This window comes from Chinchilla lanigera, unplaced genomic scaffold, assembly GCF_000276665.1.
Source record: "Chinchilla lanigera isolate Chin_1 unplaced genomic scaffold, ChiLan1.0 scaffold00023, whole genome shotgun sequence".
In the NCBI taxonomy this organism is placed as follows: Eukaryota; Metazoa; Chordata; class Mammalia; order Rodentia; family Chinchillidae; genus Chinchilla; species Chinchilla lanigera.
This window is the reverse complement of record NW_004955424.1, coordinates 24727436-24735824: the sequence shown is the minus strand read 5'-3', so window position 1 is coordinate 24735824 and position 8389 is coordinate 24727436.

Sequence of the window (8389 nt, the reverse complement as noted above, 5' to 3'; positions counted from 1 at the left end):
ATTATATATTTCTGTGCTTTAATGGCTACTATCAATTGTTCAAATGGAAATAGTTTGAACTGACCTATGTAAAGTGATATATAAACATATGTGAAACATATATTTTTTTTTTTTTTGGTTTTTCTCCGGTACCGGGAGCCGAACTCACGACCTTGCGCTTGCCAAGCAGGCGCTTTGCCAGTGAGCTAAATCCCCAGCCCCTGTGAAACATATTAAATGTATCACAGAACACAAACTCAATACCACATGAAGACCCAGAAACAGCTGTGATGAGCAAGAGCAAATGTAGGACATCAGAGGCAGCAGTTGCTTTTGTGATCATAAACAACAGTCATTGTAGTTTTAGTAATGTTTGGTTTTTCTATCTAATGGGATTCAAGAAGATCAATGCAGATATCCGGTTTAATTTACCATAAATTTTTGTGGAATGCTTATTACACACAAAAATTTTCTGTTTACCTTTGTAGAAGTAAATGTCTTAGGCCTTAGTGAAAAGGCAGTAAATATTAGCCAACCATGTAAGTATCAGTGTGCAGGTGAGGATTTTTATCTTTTACAGAATGCTTTTAGCTATTTAATTGAACACAGACTTGCAAAGCATACATTTCAATGCACAGTTAATTAGGTTTTATTTAAAAGGCTGATGATTGGATACTTTGCCCTTGCTCTTTGGCCAATCAGACTACACAGAAAAAATTGTTTTTGGATAGTTTCACTCTTGATATTTTTGTATTTAAGAAGAGAAAGAAATGAAGAAAGATCTTGACCTTGTCTGACCACATACTTTGGATTACCTAACTCATGTGATGTCTTAGGTTACTTTCTCATTGCTGGAACAAAACACCTGACACCCATAAGTTAAAGGAGGAAAGGTTTATTCTACTTCACAGTTTGTAGAGGTTTCAGCCCATAGTCGCTTGCTCCGCAGTTGGGTTGCATGGCAGAGGGGCCTGGCTGAGGAGAATCAGCTCAGGGAAGGACAGGCAGGAAGCAGTGAGCCTTCTTTCTTTCCCTTTTCATTCCATCTGGGGTAGGGAGCCTATTGGTGGGTACCCACAGCCAGAGAAGGGCTTCCCTTGTCAGTGTGTCCACCATACACACCCAGAACTCTGCCAAACAATTCAGTGGCCTAATCTAGCATCTCAGACCCTCGATCCAGTATCACATATCTATGATCCAGTCACTTTCCAAAAGCATCAATTGTGAGCACATGAGGTTTTGGGGAGATATCCAGATATAAGTCACAACGTCTGGTTGCTCCCAGCCAAACTCATAACTGGATTTCTGAATCAGAAATGTCCCCTGCCTTAATGGACTCAGATCATTAAGCAGAGGAAGGGTGTAAGGCTGGACTCTACTGCTGATGGGGTAATTTGGCTTCATTTTTCAGTAATACTGCCTTGCTGTTAGAAAATGACTTCCGCATTCTTCCCATGCATTTCATTCTATTGCCTGTGCCTTCATAAACATGTCCAAATGCACGATGGAGGTCAGCGACAGTGTAGGGCTTAGAAATTGTTGCTTGGAAATCACACTCACTTAAATACCTGAATCTGTCCATCAGCTCTGCTATAGCTTATTCCAAGCCTGTGCAGAAGAGTGATTTGCAATCTCCCTGCTTTTCATTTCAAGTAGCATCACTCACTTTAAGCCAGATATCCAGGCCTCTTCAGAAGCCCCCAGGGTGAAGGACAAGTAAGAAGAAGCTTATCACATCTTTCAGAACTGGCCGGCTCCCTCTCCTCCTGCATCAAACTCAGTGCATCTTTCTTTGGTATTTCATTTTAAAACACGCGTTCTTCCTTCCATGTGATGAATAATGGGAATTTTGTCATATGCTTTCATGATCCAGACAGCTGGTTGTGATTCTATACATTTAATTGATCACTATCCAAGTGGAGAGCTGGGCCAGAATGTCTGGGGAAAAAGAAGAGGACAGTGTGTATTTGCAGCAGTCCTTCCCCTTTGCGTTATCATCTCTCATCTTCTATAAACTTAGGTTGCATAACTGCATTCTGCTTTGTTCTTTTCTTTTTCACTCCAGGGACTTAAGCATTTGGACTTCTCCCAGGAGCTGAAAACTGATTACATGTATGAAACAGATTTCACTACTGGACTTGAACTGCACGTTAAAAAACAAGCTTCTCAAAATACTTGAGAAAGATCCTCACCAAACAGTAGCCATAAAGTGAATAGCAGGATATCAAGGAAGTAATGGGTAAATTTTGAATGAAAAGATCTTTGCTTTATGCAAGATACATACAAATATATATTTTTTCCTGGCCAAAGGTAGTGTTCTTTTTTGGGCAAAGGTCAGGAGATAAAGGATTTTTTAATCAGCAAAAATCTAAATGTTCCAAATGATGTTCCTATATTTTCTGGTTTCTCTTCAGATTGCATAAATCTTACACCTTTTACCAAATGATGTACTTTAAACTACCCACTATTCATTGTAATGCTAGATTTTTTCAGGAAACATCATTTTGGAGGAGTAGGCTTGCTCAGTGAGAAAATATCTTCCACAAAAACACCCATGGGGATATTTGCCAATATTTTTCCCTTCAGAAATTTTATTGTGCCATCTTGAAAACTAGTCCTCAGGATAAGGGTACCAAGTAAGAGAGAAAGGCAATAAAGCTCTTAAACTTCATTTATCTTGATAGATAGTAGAGGAAGAAAGAAGAATGAAAGAGAGGGAGAGAGGAGAGGAGGGGAAAGGAGAGGAGAGGAGGGGAGGGGAGAGGGAAGAGGGTGAGTGAGAAGGAGAGGGAGAGGATGGTCTCATCTTTCTTCTCTCATCTGTTAAGTAGTGGTTTAGTTTTATCGATGTGTTCCTGTCAGAAAGGGTACACGAGTTGCCACATTCGTGCCTTGGACTTTGATAGAACAGAATCTGAAGAATGGAGGAAGGGTAGAAAAAACGGAAGCAGTAGTGACCTATTCTCACAAGGAGAGCAGTGAGCTTGCAATACAGTAAGGAAAGGCCTCAGTGTCTTGGAGAAAAAAGGACAGATGTGGGCAGGGAGTAGTTGGTGTGAGGGTGTGTGCGTGGGAGGCTGTATTGAGAGAGGACGTGCAAGAGGACTTGGGGGTGGTGGGAGTGTTTCTGACAAAGATGGAGTCTGAACAGGGACCATATGAGCTAAGCCTGAGTCTTTTGGACTTACAGGGATTAGAAAAGAAAAGACGATAGGGTGTTATAATGGTAATTGCATCAAAAGACTGTATTCTTGGCTTTTCCTTTTTTCTTCAGTGAATGAATAGAGGACAGAATCCTCCAATTTTGAATGCAGTGTCACCGGAGGTCTGAATACATGGGTGCCCCCTTTACTGAGGTTTCACCAACCAGGCAAACATCCCCTGGGTACTCTTGACAGTGGGAGTCTTTTTTAAAAAAAGCCATAGCGCATTTTCTCTCTCAAGCCTAAGCCTGTCCATTTTCGTTTGGTCTGTGTTATACATTGTAGATCTAAGGAGCAGCTGTCCTGAATTTTTAGCCTTGGAGGAACAGCTCATTGGATGACCTCAAGTCATTTTTCTGAGATAATGCTGTGCGCTAGTTATAAGCAAAGGACTAGAGAATCACAGATTTTACGCAGATTATTTAACATTTAGGCAGTGTTTTCTATAGCCGCAAAGTTGATACATTGGAAGAATTTCTCTCATGGGCCTTTTAAATGAGATAATATATGCAACTTTCATAGTAACAAGTTTGATAAATGCTAGCCTCAGTTGTTATAGCTGCTATTATTATTGTTATGGGTGGTGATAGTATTGTTAATCTCTGGCCCACAGTTTGTCTTTAAAATAAAAGGATGGGAACTCTTGGATGCTCCCTTCCAGCTCTGGAGATAATTTGTATAATTCCTGAGTTTAGAGAAACCTGCTGTGAGAAATAGGCAGTGGATATGAGACAACTCTTTACCTTAAGTTTCTCACAAATATTTGAGTTATTTGACAAAGTCACTCTTTGGAGATGGCCCAAGATTTCATTTAACATGTACTTTGCCAACTTCCGTGTCTTGTTGAGCCCTACTTATGCACTGAATAAGAAAAATGAGTTAAGATTTCTATCAATAACTTAAACTTTACTTGAACTGCTAATGCTTTACTCTGTAGTTGTAGGGCTACTAGTTAAGAATCCCACCATTATATGAGATCATAGCCTCAAAAGTCTGCATATTTTGTTTTGTCTTTTTCTCCCTCCTCTTTCTCTATTTGTTAAAGACATTAAAACCTAAGTTCTCCTGTGCTGTGAAGCAGACCATCCCCTCCAAACACTTCTGAGCTCTTGCTCCTGTTTACTTGGCTGGCTCAGTAGCATCTTGCCAGCAGAAATGATGGAGTTGGTGACTGGTCCTACAATATATCACAGTCCCTAAATACATGAAATTAAAAAAAGAAAAAAAAGAAATTAACATTGTTCTGAAAGGTAGTTAAAATTCAGAAAGAGGGATTCTTTAATTAACTTAATAAAATTACTAATGGAAGCATTTTAACTGCTAAATTTAATTTACTTGTCAAGATATCAGGCTACAAAGAGGAGGGAAGAGTAGGAGCTCTGCTTTCCATTATGATGTGCTCTATTATAGAATAAATTTGCTTAAAATGAAATATATCACCAAAAGCCATCAATGACATCTTAATTTGGAACAGCCAGTTGAAAAGTAATTAGACTACGAAGCAATCAGTTCTAGTAAATCAGTGTTTCCCCTTACATAAACATACATTTTTTTCTATTTATATACAAGAAAACTAGACCTTCAGGTAGTAGTCAGGCAAAGATGCTGATTCTTTTGGCTGTCGATGTTTCTACTTTACATTACCAAGCTGTCAAAACAAAATGTTTTATGATGGGATTAAAAAATGTATAAGCATCTGATTTGATTTAGTGTTTATATTTACATGCTGAACTGAAGAGAGTTTGCTTATCATAGAGGTTTAAAAGATTTACATTTGTCTGCTTCTTACTTCCAAAATGCTTTCCAGATGCACAGCGCTCTGACACCTCACTGCAGGGAAGGAAGCTCGGTCAGAACTCGAGGAAGAACTCTGCTTCTCCCTGCAGGGTCTCTTCTAGCTTGTCTGAATGAAAGAAGAGAGTGTTGTTGCCAGTGATACACATTTTGAGAAGAGGGTGGAAGTGGTGAAAAGTATCTTTTTGTTTAGTTTCTGAAAGTGCACCATGAAGAGTTTCACCAATGGTAACAGACCTCCCAGAAGTATGTTTGTCTATTTATTACTGTGAAAAATTGATAAGGGAGATGGATGAAGCAGAAAATATGTTGAATTTGATTTTGAAAAGTTAGCAAGAGTTAGCAAAGAAATATGAAAAGTTCCAAGTATCAAACAGCTTTCATACTAGGGAACACTTTTTATATGTCTTTTCTGATCACCATAATAGCCCTAGGAAGATATTTTCATCTCTGCTTTACAGATTTGTACATGGAGGCCCAGGGAGACTAAGTGTTTTGCAGGGAGAGTCAAGGTGCTTAATGGCTGTGCTTGGGTTAGGAGGAGTGCTTGTGGGCCCTTGGTAGTTTCTCTACAGCATCTGCTTCTGATGATAGAATCCCATCTGTTATATGCTGAGGAGAAGCGGTGTGGGGAAAATAACTAGAGGAGATATCAATCACCCAGCAAAATATTTATGAAGGACTTCATTCAGATATTAGGGGAGTCACCATTGTCACCAGCCCTGACAAATCAGAGGAGATGATGAATTATGCCAAAGAGAACATCAGCTCAGAAGGTAGGGACTCTCTGGCAGTGAGATGCTTGTGTTCTCATGTGTTATGCTCCAGTGGGAGAGAATGGTGTGAAAGAGGGAAAACAAAGGGTGGTTTTATGGGAGAGAAAATAAATATACCTTGTTACTAAAGAAGAAGCGTGAAGAAATCTCTAAAACTTGATTCTGGGATCTGCCTGCCTGTAAGTCACTAAGCACTATGCAAATCACTTTGCCCAATAGAGTAAATCATTTCCACTTTCTTCACTGCCTGTTTAGTAATGTGATCATTGATAACAACACTATAAGGTACTGCTTCTGGTTGGAAAACATATTGGGAGGAAACCTAAAATTGATGATGCAGTGGGATATAAGTGAAGATTCATAATTATAGTTAGGAGTAAAGTAGTCTAAGACAATAAAAAGTCTCCACTGCACTGATGAAGTGTGAGGATTGGGCACAATGCAGAGGCTACAAAGTGTCTGCCTCTAGGACCCTAGTAGCACTGCAGTTTGTCCTCCCCAATGGCTGTTCAAGATCTGTGTAGAACAGGACAATTGCCCTGGGAGCAAAGAAGGCAGGAACTATATAAAAATAGACAGAACAACTTAAAAGTTAGTGCAGAAAAGATAAGGAACGCAAACGTGGAAAATGAGATATTGCTAGTAAAGGAGGTTAAATGGGGTAAAGAGGTCTTTTATAAATGTATCAAGAAAAAAGTGATCCTCAGGAGCAAAAGGACCAGTGAATAAATGAGAGGAGGAGGATGTGAAATTAATGATGTCTGAGATATTGACCTCCTGCTTTAAGTCAGTTTTTGAGAGAAAAACGAGAAGAAAATTTGGACAGTTGGAAGGCAATAATGACTTTTAAAAATAGGTATCGACAAAGAGGATAAGGGGAAACAGAAAAGGTAAGCAGAGCGGGGTATACAGAGTGTTTCACATAATACACTTCCTAGGGAATTCGAGTCCTTGCCTGCTAACTGTGCACGGACATGGGAGAACAGTAGGGACTAGAGCTGTCAGAAATTCCTCAAATCAAATTTATTTTATATAAAAATAAAATAATGGCTGGGGACAGTTCAGAAGACAAACAGGGCTGACAAAGTGTTATACAAATTGTAGATATATTTGGTACTGATTCTGTGGAAATTGCAACTTTGCAGTAATGGGGGAAAAGCTTTTCTCTTTCATTCAGTGAGAAAGGAAATAAACTGGACGCCCCGTACAACTAGAAGTATTTATTGTAGACCCGTTGAAAGTGTTAGAAGACTATCACTATTTCATGGAAGAAAACTGGAAAGTGATGCAGTCCCTAAACAGGACAGAAATGTCAAAGTATCATATCAAAATGTACCTGAACTGGAAAATTTAGAGTGCAAAGGAAAAGTCATTAGAAAGAAAGTTTTAGATCTTAGTGACATTTCCAGGTTAAATCCTCAAAATCCAACTCACTAATGGGAAAGCACTGGATATTTGATTTTTAGGGAAATTTTGTTGACCTTAGTCACTGTGTTTATGTGGGATAAAGATACAAGTGTGTGCTGGTATTTTGTGTGGACAATGGGATGCTTAGAAATGATGTCTTAAGGGAAAATACTGCCATAGAATATTTACCCTTGATATTTTCCTACTGTTCCTATCTAATGAGCTTAGTTGACAGATTGCAGTCATCTAACTACCCTGTCTGGGCAACCCATTCAGGACCCTCCCATCTCTCAGGAGCTATTCCTATTCCCCAATAAATTTTTCTTTGCTTAAAAAAATACCCTGGCTGCTTCTTATTTTCTCTCATTTTTCAGTGTGGTCTTTTCTTTTCACATATTCCTCCCCAGTCACTAAACTCATTTGATATTTGTGGTGTAGCCCTTCAAAGATGCACTCTTATCTGCACAGTCAGCAAGGCCCCCAGCAGCACCTGCCGTCTGGCAGCTTCCAGTCACAGGTCACATTCAGATGTGTGTTTCACTGCTCATTGAATGCCACAGGAATGACGCCTGTGTTTGGGGAGGAAGAGGAGAGGAGGCTGAGGCTCTGTGTAGACAAGGGGCAGAAGTGAGATGTAGCCTGCTCCTGAAGGATGTTCAGAATTTAAATACTTGCATCAGAGTGGGAACATGCACCAAAGTCCTGAAGAGTGACTGAAAGAGGCTGAGACATGCCTCTGCACAGGGAGGGGTGAGAAACAGATCTTTTCTTGGGGTGCAGAATCTTAGAAGGTAGCAGAATATAATCATAAAGAGGTAGGGCTGTTGGGGCATGCAAGACCTGCACACAAACCAAGGCTCTGACTTTAGGGGGAGCCATTTTCCCCATCTAATACTTCAAGTCTCCATTTGTGAAGTGGGGTTCATTCCTGTCCTGCAAGGCCTGGCCTGAGAGGTGCTGGAAGAAGTAGTTGTGTGGTTGAAATAGTTCTGTGATTGGTTTACTGCTTTCCACCAGCCCCTGCCTGGCTGTCCCAGAGCCCTATTCCCAGTCACTTTTATGCTTACAGCATCTAAATCCAGCAAGTTGCAATAAACAACTTTCTTTTGCTAACTTATTTGTCTTTTTTTCTTTTTCTTTTCTTTTCTTTTCTTTCTTTTTCTTTCTTTCTTTTTTTTTTTTTTTTTTTTTTTTTTTTTTTTTGGTGCTAGGGATTGAACTCAGCGCCTT